This window comes from Frieseomelitta varia, unplaced genomic scaffold (assembly GCF_011392965.1).
Source record: "Frieseomelitta varia isolate USP_RPSP 00005682 unplaced genomic scaffold, Fvar_1.2 scaffold_410, whole genome shotgun sequence".
Classification (NCBI taxonomy): domain Eukaryota; kingdom Metazoa; phylum Arthropoda; class Insecta; order Hymenoptera; family Apidae; genus Frieseomelitta; species Frieseomelitta varia.
This window is the reverse complement of record NW_025110158.1, coordinates 324,427-337,259: the sequence shown is the minus strand read 5'-3', so window position 1 is coordinate 337,259 and position 12,833 is coordinate 324,427. Positions and strand designations below refer to the sequence as shown.

At 39.6% G+C, this 12,833-nt stretch overlaps 1 protein-coding gene across 1 annotated transcript in view; it reads right to left on the bottom strand.

The window, feature by feature from the left end:
• LOC122531654 overlaps window positions 1-4,741 on the bottom strand; it is a 30,270-nt gene extending 25,529 nt beyond the window's left edge. The window contains exon 1 of the mRNA XM_043659734.1: window positions 4,453-4,741. The gene's annotated coding sequence lies outside the window, so the exon portion shown is untranslated. The remainder of the gene's footprint in view (window positions 1-4,452) is intronic.
• Between the last annotated feature and the right edge of the window lie 8,092 nt (window positions 4,742-12,833).

Genomic DNA, 12,833 nt, shown 5'->3' with positions numbered 1-12,833 from the left:
TCAACGCCTCGTTTCGACGCTCACTTTCGTAAATCACTCGTAAACCAGAATCAACGTAACCAAACGTTCCGAAACGGCTACGTACAATGCACAAACGTGACTAATTCGTTGACTCATTGTCGCATGTCACGAACAAAAATACGGGCTCGAGTGTTAAAAAAAAGAATTAATTGCTACGATAATACTGCTGATTAATTGACGCACAATTAAATACGTAAACAAATATTTTGAGACTGAATGGAATGCTGATTGCTCGACTCAGTGTTTTAATTTACGTGTCAATTTCAAGATGGTGTTGGAAAAAGTTCGAAGAGAAATTAATAATCACTATAGTTGATTAACGTCGATTTGCTTTGTTGCACATTTTGGAAATTCAATATCTCTCGGCATTGACACTAAAATTAAAACACGTAAATGCAGGAAAATATTCGAATAACAAAAATATTCAAAATCGCAAGTGTTTATCAGAGATTTCGAAAGTTTGATATCATTCAATCTGTTTGATCCACTTTGGCTGTCGTGAGTTTGTTCCTTTCGAGAATGATTTTACATCGTCTGACGGGTGAGAAGGTGAGAACAATTTTTCCTCGAAAATTGTCAAAACTCAAACATCTGTAAAAACGTTAATAAATTTTTTCCACTGTTACATCTAGTACGGTCTTGAAGACTGAAGTTCTCTCTTCACAAGGAGCCCTAAAAATTCGCTATACGATTTTTTTTAATCATTTCATTGAACATTGAACGCTAAGGTTACATAACATAAAGGATGCGAAGATTTCTTAAATTTTCATAATTTGATCCCAATATTCAACGTCCAATAAAATGGCGAGAAAAAAATCGTACGGCAAGTTTTAAAAAATGGCTGCAAACTAGAGACTACTACTTTCAAACTGATAGCAGACTCAGTCACGGAGAAAATTCCTTCACGTTTCTACGCAGGTTGAATTTACTACGATGTAAAGTAACTAGGCAAAAAAAAAAAAAAAGAAACAAACTCACTATCAAAGCAGAAGCTTCACTCTTCAATCGTCGGGCAATCATTCTTTGCGAAGTTATGCTATTTTTGTCAAATTGTCGACAAGTTTTCATCGTCACTGGCACAGTTGCGTTCCTGCTCTGCATATTCGCACGCGTATGCAATATTAAAAAAACAGGATTTACGTTAAACGTGGGTAAATACTCGTGGCCGTGGTGCGTCGAACAATCGATAGCAGCGAGGGGGAGGGGGAGGGGGAGGGGGAGGGGGTGAAAGCCGCACTGACCCGGGAACTGATGATTCGTCATAATTTCAAGCGATCGATTACTCCGTCCGAGTAGAACGTGCATCGAACGTGCACTTAACCTCACGCGACAAGACGACGCGGTAACGGCCGGTACTCCAAAAGATAAGGATCGACTTTTTTCCACGATTAGGCGACGATTTCGTCGCGAGGAAGAGCCCTTTGACGGAGCGTGCAACCTTCAGCAGCGAGTCGCGAACACCTTTCGAGTACGAGACGAAATTTTTGCACGGCGTTGTGCTTCTGCCGTGAATCAATCCTTCAGACCCGTTGACTAGAACTTGAAATGCAGTTTAATGCACTGTGAAGAAAGAAAAAAATCACGTTTTTCCTATGAGAAAAGTGTCCTCTTCGAAGAAATTGAATTTCTCCTCCGTCGACGTCTCTATCTCGCACGACAAGTAATTGAAAAGTGGCTGAAAATTTCCCGACGACAAGTTTAAACAATTTGGGAGAAGAAGTTGCTTTGCCGCGTTTTCCCCTTTCAGAAAGAAATTGAAATTCTTCTTGAGTTAACATGTTATCTCGCATGATAAACTCAAGGTAGTTCGAAATTCTTCCGACGACGGTGCAAACAGTTTGGAAGGGGGAAAAAAAAGAATTCCTTCGTCGTTGAAAATTCGAAATTCTTCGCCAAGTTGCCCAAAGTATCCGCCCCGAGGAAGCTCTCGTAATTCGCGAGAGTTCCAGCCGCATTTGCAGATGTTTTCGAGCAGCCTTCGGCGAACGATTGTGCAGAGAGATTGTTGTTCGATTGCGAATGATCTAGCAGAGATTAGAAATTCAAAGTGGCACGCACACCACTGTTGCGTCGAAGGTGTTGCATCAAGAGAGAGAGAGAGAGAAAGAGAGAGACACGGTGACGTTCGTGGCGTAAAAATAGGAGACGCCGTGGGCACGTGCTTCCTTCTCTTTCGAGTTAATTATAAGGATGATCGTGGAATGCTTGTGGCCATTCTTTTCCACTTATCGATCACGAGACACCGTCCTCCGCTCGAACACGATCGTGCTTCTTCTTTCCTCGCTTCGAAATAAAAATTCCCGCACCCTCTTTTTCGTTCAAAACGAAGGCTCGTGTATCAAAGAGACTTCTTTGACATCGCGATCCTCGTTCGGAGTGAAGTCTCAAAAGGTTTCCAGGACGTTGCTTCATTCCCCACGGTGGGAAATTAATTTCGCTGCTTCGTTTCCGGATTCTGGATTCTTCGCAATGTAATTCGGAATTTCGAAGAGGAGACACTGGTCAGAGCCGGGTCAGAATAAGATCTGAATCGTAAAGATCAATCAAATTATGTGATACATCTTTTACGTCTTAAAGTCAGACTTTTTTCCGACCCAAATAAGGAAACCTCGTCTTCGTGTGATCTTTAATTTTCTCGGATGGAGATCACATGTTTATTTACCAATTTATTCATTCCAACTTAACATTTATTTCAGTTGATCGTAGCTGATTTCCATGAAATTCTTATCATTTAATTCATTATCTTTCTTAATTGTTTTCAGCAATTTTCAAATCACGTTCAAACCGTCTTATCAAGTTTTAGATAAAGTTCATCTTCGGGGCTCGAGCAGCCGTATCGCGCATCATTCGTTACCATAAAATAATCTGGCTGCTTATCTTCGCTTCGAAATGTCGAGCTTCCTCCTACGTTCCAAATGGCTGTAGTTCAGTTCACTCGTTCAGTTCGTAACTTCAGCCAATTCCTGTGTTCCAGCAGAATATCGCCAATCGGAAACAATCGACTGGCTTATCGTTTGTAAAATATACGATATTCTACGCGGCCATTTGTTTCACAGTGTCCTGAGAAATGATGTTCATTTCGCGCGGAGAACGAGCTTCGAAGTGTAAGTTTGCGAGCTTATAGTACGAAGAGGGTGCTTTCGATGAGTCATTTCTTGGCTAACAATAAGTACATGTATGCGATGATTAAACTAGTATTTTCGGTCCACGAGGCTTCTCATTTGCTATTTCTGTTTTTTTTTTTTTTTTAGCATGAAGAATATTCAGTTACTTGGAATATTTCATTTTTTTATTAAATACATAGAATACTTTGGGTCTCAGTGCTCTAATTGTCCCTCATTCTCAGTTTTTCGTTTTTCCTTTTACCTTCCAATCTCTCTCGTAGTTTATATTTTATATTTTCTCTTTCGCGTTTTAGATTTTTTTAGAGCTCTCCCTCTGGCGTTTGAGTTTCGACTTCACTTTTTCCTGCTTTTCTATTTTCCATTATCGACATCTCCTGCGTTCTTTCGCAGTTTCTCGTTTGCCATTTTTCAAGTTTAGAGAGTCCCTGTTTTTTTCAATTTTCTGCTCTTCAGTTTCCCTGTTTCGTTAAGCCCTTCTTTTTATTTTTCATTTTTCCCATTTTCTGGATTTTCCCTCAATTTATTCCTTCAATTTTTGATACTTCCACGTTCCGCCTCAAAACATTCTCCTTCACTCTCCAGTTTCCCAGTTCACAGTTTTCCAGCTATTTTCCTTCCAACATTCCGCCCTGCATCTCGGAGAATTTCATTTGCCATTTGTTAGCTCTCCTCATACCTCATACCTTCGTTTGAAATTCATCCTACTGTGTATTCCACTTCGAGGTCTCCATCTTCTCATTCGTCTTTTCATGCGTATCCCTCCTCTTCTCTATTATTCAATTTCAAACTTTTCCCTACGCTCCCTTCCCCATTTCCCTACGCTCTTTCTCTCTCTCTCTCTCTCTTTCTCTCTCTCTCTCTGTGACTCGAGCCAAATATATTCCTGACCAAAAAAAAATAATCTAAGATCTCGACCAATTCTCGCTTCCATTTCAGATGAAATCTCCAAATCCCATTACACATCTCGCCAACTCCCATCTCGAATCAACGTCTTGTCACTCGCAGAAGCATCTCTGTTACCGTCCCCTCCACTAATATCCTAGCCAAACTTCTTCACCAAACTTTCAAAACCACAAATCGAAACCTATCGAAAGGAAAAGAGAAAAAAAAAAAAAGGAACGAGAAAACCTACTCGACGAACCTGATCCTACACAATAGTAACACGATAAACCTCAACAATCCACAGAGATCCCCTTCCAAAAAAAACAACAGAAACAAAAATGCAAAAATGCTTTGAAACACTGTCGATCACTGTTGAAGATCACTTCAAAGGACTCTTCCTCTTGGCAATAATAGTCCGTCTCACCTCCACTTTGTTTCAAATCCCACCAAGCCTCTCGCCTAGCCTTGGCGAGGAGACGAGAGCGTAGAACAGTCCGAGATGGCTTGAATTGTTGTTCGAGTTGTGCCGGAGCAGAGACGAGGGATCAGAAGTCACTGAATGTCTCATTGCCGCGCGCGAGCAACGATCCACGACGCGAAACGATCTCGTTCGATCAGCCACGCTGATCCGGTCGAGGTCGCGCGTGCTGTCGCACTGAGTGAACGTTGCTGAGCTGCCCTCCTGCGAACCCAGACCACCGCGCGAGCGACGAGCATGCTCTCTGTCTCTCTGTCTCTCTCTTTCTCTCTCTCCGCTCGCGCGCGGTACTGTTCCGCCTACTGCGTGTGCTGCCGATTCTTTGCCGAGGCGAGACGCGTTTTCCTCTAGGACTGACCGCCAACGATCGAGCTCGAGAGCGACAGTGGTGCACTGGCTGTGTTTGGGATAATGGATTCTGGGATTGTTGGGGATTGCTCAGAGTGTGCGACTGCAAATAGTATTTCGCAGCTTTGAAGAGAATGTTCTCTAAGGTTTTCTAAGGTTTGAAGAGAAGGTCTCTCTCTAAGGTCTGAATTTTTAAACCAATTGGCGTGAATTGTGCGGTTCAGAAGGTAGCGAACGTGTTAGGTTTCTGGGGATCAAGATTCTTTAGAGCTTGGCTTTTTTCTAAATTTTGTAAAAACTTTTTTTCAGATTGAACAAGACTGAGACTATGGTCCTAGAGGAGAATTTTGGAATAATGGACTCTGGGATTGTTGGGGATTGCTCAGAGTGTGCGACTGCAAATAGTATTTCGCAGCTTTGAAGAGAATGTTCTCTAAGGTTTTCTAAGGTTTGAAGAGGAGGTCTCTCTCTAAGGTCTGAATTTTTAAACCAATTGGCGTGAATTGTGCGGTTCAGAAGGTAGCAAATGTGTTAGGTTTCTGGGGATCAAGATTCTTTAGAGCTTGGCTTTTTTCTAAATTTTGTAAAAACTTTTTTTCAGATTGAACAAGACTGAGACTATGGTCCTAGTGGAGAATTTTGGAATAATGGACTCTGGCAGTTTAGAGTTGGTCAGAGTGGTATTTTGTGGTTCTGATGAGAATGTTTAGGTATTCTAAGGTTTGAGACAAACTAGTAGGAATCTTGTGATTTGGAAGATATCAGAATTTTACACTTATTTCGAAATTTTCTGTCAAATTTTCTTCCTTTGGCATTGGCTGGTGACACAGAATTTGGTCAGAGGACTGAGGTGAAGCTAGAGTACATAAATGATGATGAAATTTGGAACGCAAGACTTTGAACAAGTGGAGTTTCAGACTTTGAATTCCTAAACTACCTTGAAAAGATTTCTCAAAATGGGAATGTACGTGTTATTTTGTCGTTTTGAAGAGAAAGTCAGTAGATCCTGGACTTGTGTTTCAGAAGAAACCAAGTTTACATCGGATTGATAAAGTTTGAAGACAAACCAGCACTTTAGATATTGCAAGACAATATCCAAACTTCTAGGTTCAACGTTCGAAAATTTCCCCGAGTGGAAATAGAATCTTGGACTTGGACGATCAAATTTAAAAGAAAGTGTGATCCTGTAGAAAGTCTGTTGCCATTTGATCGATATTTTAATATAATTTCGAAGAGAACACTCAAGTTCCTCGAGATCAAAGATCTAGAACAATAGAATTTTAAGACTTCGAGATTAAATAGAGCAGAAAATTTGAAACTTTTCCGCCAAGTGTCTCATCGAAATCCGCAAAAGAAAGGGCAGCAGCTCTCATTCAATACTGACACTCGCCCTTTCTGTTTCGAACGAGTAGAATAACGATGCTTAGAGTCCCAGGGGACACTTAATCTCGCGAGGAAACGAGATTCCACGAGCAGATAGCTGGCCCTTTCCAGATCTGATTTCGTCGATTTGGTTTTATGGCCAACGGGGAAGATAGAGAGAGATAGAGGAGGTGATTGACGCCTTTATTGATCGATATGGTCAAAACGATTCTCTGTTGCTTTCGAGCTCTTTTGCCATGACCCACGCGTGCGTTTGACTTTGATGCTTTCTGTAATGTTTTATAGATCCTATGAATAACGTATCTCAGAGTCTTTTCACAATTTTCTGTAACACTTCGACGATGATATTTCAATTATTAAAGAACTGGAATTTTCGTTGGCGATAAATTATCGTTTGAAAAAATTATCAACTATTTTGAACCATTTGAAACTTTCTCGCTTGCATCGAGAAGAGGTGGATACTCTGTCGAATTTATTTCCCCACTCGGGAATAGAATACGACAAACTGCCGCGTGATAAAATTTGAACAAACCTCTGATTGCGAGAGAGTTCCGACAAATTATTTTCCACTGCGGGGACAAGTTTTATGAAAGCTGTCAGCGTATTTAACAGGTCTAAATTTTCGGAAGTTGTTCATCGTGCTATCGTCGCTATAGCAACGGATTTACGCGCGAAATGTAGCCGGTGTTGCTCGGGGATTTTCACTGACACTGTCAGCGAACGAGAGGATACAAGCGCGACTGTCTCTGCGCGAAATTTTCGTCGCTCCATCAATTATAGTTCGTCTGTTGGGAGATGTGATTCAGCCATTCATCAATCGAATGCCTTTCAACTTCGAATCACGGCTGTTGAATTCAGGTCAGAATCTCGACGACGATTTTTCAGTCGGGGAAAGTTGCAAATTTCCCGGTGATTCTTTTCGGAGTGACAGTCGAAATTTATAGCAGAACGAGTGGTATTGTATAAACGAGTCTTAAAATTAATATACAATGAAAATAAATACGTACTCAGCTAAATGCGAACGATCGACTAAGTTTGAATTATAACACAGCATGAAAGAAGAGAGAGATATTTTAAATTTTTCAATCAAAAAATACAAACTGCATTTGCAGAAAATTCAAAGACACAAAAACATGATACCAGTTATACCGACATTACATTTTACTTATTAAATTACTTAATATGAATCTGCGTGAATATTCGTCAATCTACTTATTGAATGTTTCAATTAATCCTTCAGCTTTAGACTTTTCATCAAACGAGCGTTTCACATTTTCAAATAAATGGATCATCTCAATTGGAACATCGTTTCAAATTTTTTCAATCAAAGTATATATATATATATATATCAAACGTTTCAATTCAAACCATCGTTCTACAGGCTTTTAACTAAATTCAATTGAAGATTTTTTTAAAAATTTTTCAATTGAAGTATATGCTTCAAAACGTTCAAACAATTGAGCATCGTTTGAGAATCGAATGGAGCTGACATTTTTAGTTGGCAAAACGAGGAGAGAAGATTTCGACAGCGTGATTTTTTTTTTTTTTTTTTGGAGACTCGGGGAGGTTTCTTTCATTTTCGATCGAAGAGAAGGGGCACACAAAGGAAATTAAGAAAGTTTTTATCGCGAAAAGAGAGAGAAAGCTGTCTCGCGAGAGTGAACAGAAAAATCGGATAAATCGAAGAATGGAAGAATATTATTGTTGGCTCGCGTATCAGCCGGCTTTAAAAGGAAGGTACTGAGCTCCTCTTTCCGGATAGGAAATATTCTTTACGGCCATTGCTTTCAAGACAGCAGCGTTTCATTTCGAGTCTGAAAGTTTCACCAAAGTTCAGAAAATTTTTCTCTCCGCCACTCTTTCATGTATTTCTGTGAGAAGAAATTCAAAAATGTTGAACTGTTCCTCAGCAAAAGTTCGAAAAATTCTACACTCGCTACTTCAGATCAGACATCTTTTTAAAAATTACAATTAACTCGTAATTGCAGGGAAAACTATAGTTACTCGTTAATTGAATAGTTTCGACAATTTCTGAAATTTGCAGAAATAATCGAGACAATTGTTTGGTGTTTGAATTCATCGTGAATATTTAAATAATTTCCCAGAAACATTTTTCAATAATTTCCAGGAAACATATAGACAATGAAACCATTAAATAAAATATTTTTATATATACTGCACGAAATGTTGCCAACGAAATTTCCCGGCAATATATGCAGATTAATAATCCGCGTCGATACCTCTTCCACTTTTCGAATTTTTATTTATATTTCTCTCTGGTCGATGCTGCGTTTCAGAATTTATGGAAACAGATCTTGTTGAATCGTACATTTCCACGTACTGATAATATTTTTCCAAGAAACTTCCTTCACGTCTCTCGATTCCTTCGCCGCGCATTCTTCCGGCAATAAATTTGTAACTCCAATATAAATATTTAGATAATTTCTGAGAGATCCATTAGAGGTCGCCGCATGGGAACTAAGATGGCCATTCAGCCTTAAGAATACGGTTATGGAGGTAAACTTCCAGCGAAATTGCCCCGCGGCGGCGGCGGCGGTGCTCTTCGAGAGGAGAAAGCATGCACGATGGATGTTCACTCTGTACGGATAGTGGGTTGCCATCCGGTGATTCCATTGCTTTTGATACAGCTTAGTCAGCCGTGACGACGTTAACACCTTGGCTACGGCAAACTTTCATGAGTTCAGTCGCAACCTACGCTGACTGAAATAACGACGAAATTTTTCGTCGACGTGCATTTCTCTGAAAGTATATCGAAACTGCTGAACCAAGCAGCACTGCTTTGAACCAATGTCATTTATTTGCTCGTGTTCTGCATTGAATTGTTAGTGCACGAACTTTTAACTTTTCAGTTATACAAAGAAATTTAATTTAATTTCGTTTTATTTCTGGTAAATGAGGAAAATGACACCTAAAAAAGAATTAAGTTCACGTTTCAGAATTTCAAGAAAGAATTATTTTTGTAATAATTTCTTGTCGTGCGAGTATTTCTCTTATTATCTGTCGAATCAAAAAAAAAAAAAAAAAAAAAAAATAGAAGAAGCTCGTCTCGATGACTAAAGCGCATTATATATTTTTGATATTTGATTATTCCAAAATACGTATATATTCGGTAACGTAAGGAATAATTTAGAGATACTAAAATAATTGTAAAATAATTTAGAGATACTAAAACAATTGTAAAATAATATTTAAATAATATATGCTGAGTTAGAACTGAGTCTACGTCTGATCTGAGTAAAGCTTGCTGTCGACAAATGCATCTCGCTCAAAGGCAAATATTTATCGCGGCTCGCAACGTTTGTAGCACGATCGTGCCACCGATCTAGCGATTTAGTCTCGCGCGTTTCCGGCTGACCGATTTCCGTCGTTCCGTTTTCACACCTAAAGCTAAATCCGACAAATTTTGAGAATCGCGAATTGAAATTTTTCAGTTTTCGAAATTCATGGAACCTTGAACACTTGCGGTGCCTGAAAATTTTGCAATCCTCACTTCGCAAGTTGGAATTACCTGTGACCTATTAATTCAATTTATAATTGGAGATATTCTGGTGGTGTTCAGCTCTGAAATTGGAATTCTTCTAGCTTTGAGATTTAAACAAACATCGTAGGAAGTGATCCTTTGGTAATTTTCTTTCCTTAACACTGACATTGAAATTTCCGCTTCAATTTTCCAAATTTTCCACTCGACAATTGAAATTTCGCGAATTTCTGAGCTTCGATATTGGAAAACTTCGTCCCATAATTTGAACACTTCGTCGTTGCAAATTTTCTCGCTGTTTAAAATCCCGTATGTCGACAGATTGAGAAATATTTTTCACTTCATACACGCTCGAACACGGCGGCGAAATTTCAACTTCAAGCTCTCTTTCCGTTTCATTTATTGACCTCGTCGACGAAAACATCCACTCTGAAAAAATCCGGGATTTAATTCGACAGTCTCGCAAAATTCCAGCTCCGACACCGAGCAGAAACTGCGACGCTACCTCAAACATAAAATCGCATTAAACCCAAGAGTTCTAGTCCGGAAACAGCGTCACACACTCGGTTTTAATTCTCGTTGCCAGCTTCATTTTCTCGAATATTTTACACATGTAACATTTTGTTTCCCATTTCCGCCCGTGTAATCGGATATTCTTTCATCCGCTGCGGCGTTTTCCAGCTTTCAACAAGCGCCAATCTCTTTCTCTTTCTCTCTCACACTCTGTATTGAATATTTCCAACACTTTCCGATGCAGATCTCCAATTAACAGATTCGAAACGAGCGCGAAAGGATCGTGTCCGATTCCACTCCACCGTTTCTGTTTTTTCGTTCTTCCTGAATTTTCTTAATAACGATAACAGTAACAATGACGTTTATATTCACGGTAAAATGAGATGCGCGATACTGCAAAGCGGAGATAAAAATATCCAATAATATCCGGAGCTCCGCGTTGAACTTCAAATAAAAGTATAACTTAAACTTCTTCCTGAAAATCTTGCTTCCCGCAAAGGGCTTTAATCTTCATCCGAAAGGAGCTTCGAGAAGTTCTTATTGAAAATGAAATTTCGAATAAAAAAGAAAAAACCTTTCTTGCAATTCGAGCAGTACTCCCTCTGAAATTTTCGTTTCGCAAATAATCCTTCGAACTTCAAAGAGTTCCATCTTCTATCGTGAGACTTACAGTTTAAATGGAAATGTAATTGCAAGAGTGTAATCGAGTTTGAAAGAGTTAAATCGAAACTACTATAGTTTCAATGGGTCGATTTCCGAAATTCTTGCTTCCAAATGGTCCTTCGAAATTCAAACGAACTATCGTTACAAATAAAACTTTAACAGTCTTCCCTTTAAAATCTAGCTTCTGCACCTAACGTAGGAAATGTATTTCGTGGGTGATTCGTACAACTCAAACATCCTCAAACTCTCTATAATTCGTTATTTTCCTCCAAAAAAAAAAAAAAAAAAGGAAAAAAACACTAAAACTATGACACGTACAAAAAGCTCGCAAAAAACTCTCAGTGTCATCAGTTACTCATTCTCAATTACGCAATTCAGTTCGAGCCTGAACAAATCTCGTCAAACAGGCCTGTGCAAGGACAAGCATCCAAGTCTACGTCAAACTTCGAAATCATTCAAGAAAGAATACAGAACACGCCTGGGGAAGAGTACGAAAGCAGGAAAGGTCAGGCTCGAATTGGACAGAATGGAAGATCGATCAGATTGACGATTCTACAGCCACGTCACGTTCCCCTTTCCAGAGAATTGGTTTCGTTAGTGCAGCCAGCTGTTCCACGTGTCAGTTGATCGTTCAGATTGGCCCTGTTTTCGCGCAGATAGAGATTCGAAGCTGATCCGGAGCAGATTAGGGTTGGATTAGTGAAATTGGACAAGGAATGAAATTTGGGCTTGGATGGCCTGGGCCTTGAAATCTCGATAATTGCCAGGATTTCGAGGCTGCGCTTCACCCTGTTGAAATAGTAAATCGAGCTGCTGATGGAATTTTGGAAAAGAATTTGCCATTTTTCTTCGATTTCACTATTAATTCAGATCTGAACTCTACGTCTTGGTTCTGGGACTGAAGTGAAAGATAAATATACGCCTAAAATGAAATTTAAATGAACTTTGGAAACACATGTGAGATTTTTTTTTTGATTTTATTTTATCGACTAAGGTCTTCTGAGTTTGTTTCTGGAATTGAAGTGAAAGGCAAGGATACGGTTGAAATTAAATTTAAAACTAAGACTAGATCCAGAGACAGACAAATGCATAAATGTTCAATCTTCAAATTGCGCCTGCTTCTACCAGCTTCTGGATACAAAGAGAACAGGAATTCGATAGGAGGCGTTCGGACAGATTTCAGAAATTTACATAAGTCGAAAACAGTTTCAGAACTAACTCGGAGGAGTTAAAATCAAATTTTGAAACCTCCTAGGAGTTTAGAACTCCCCAGAGGAGTCTTAAGCCAATTCTGGGAAATCAAAGGAAGTTAATTAAGCTTCGTAGACCCGGCGCGAAGCTGAAAATTGAACTACGACACGGAATTAAATTTTAACTCAAGCCTGCAGTTATAATCTCCGAGCTGATTCAGTCGTAAAATCCACAACGTGAGATCATCGGAATGGAATTTAATCCGAAATTCTCGTACGTTTGATCAACACAGGATTCGAAGTCCAGAAGGCACCTTTTCATTTCTAAATTTGAGAATTCCTTTGCCACGTAATTCGAGTCTATGTTAATTCTGCCCTGGGGGGAACAAGTTCGCTATTCACGAACGAACGTCTGTGAGCCGACGATTATTTCTGGCACAGTTCGAGCATTCTAATCACTGGGAACTGTGTGCGTGACTGGGTTAGACGACTTGTTTGTTGGTCCCCGGGGCAGATAAGCGGCTGCTGGTGACTTTATCTGGCAACGCGTGGATAATTCAGAATTCTGCGTTCCAAGTGCGAATAAGTGCACCGAATGTCACATACGTATGTACAAAGATGCATAAAATTTCACTCGCGCGAAATACGTGAGTTCTCTCCTCGTCAAAGTCTCAGTCTACTATTACTTCCATTTATAAAAAAAATATGAATTCTCACGATGCTCAAGCAAC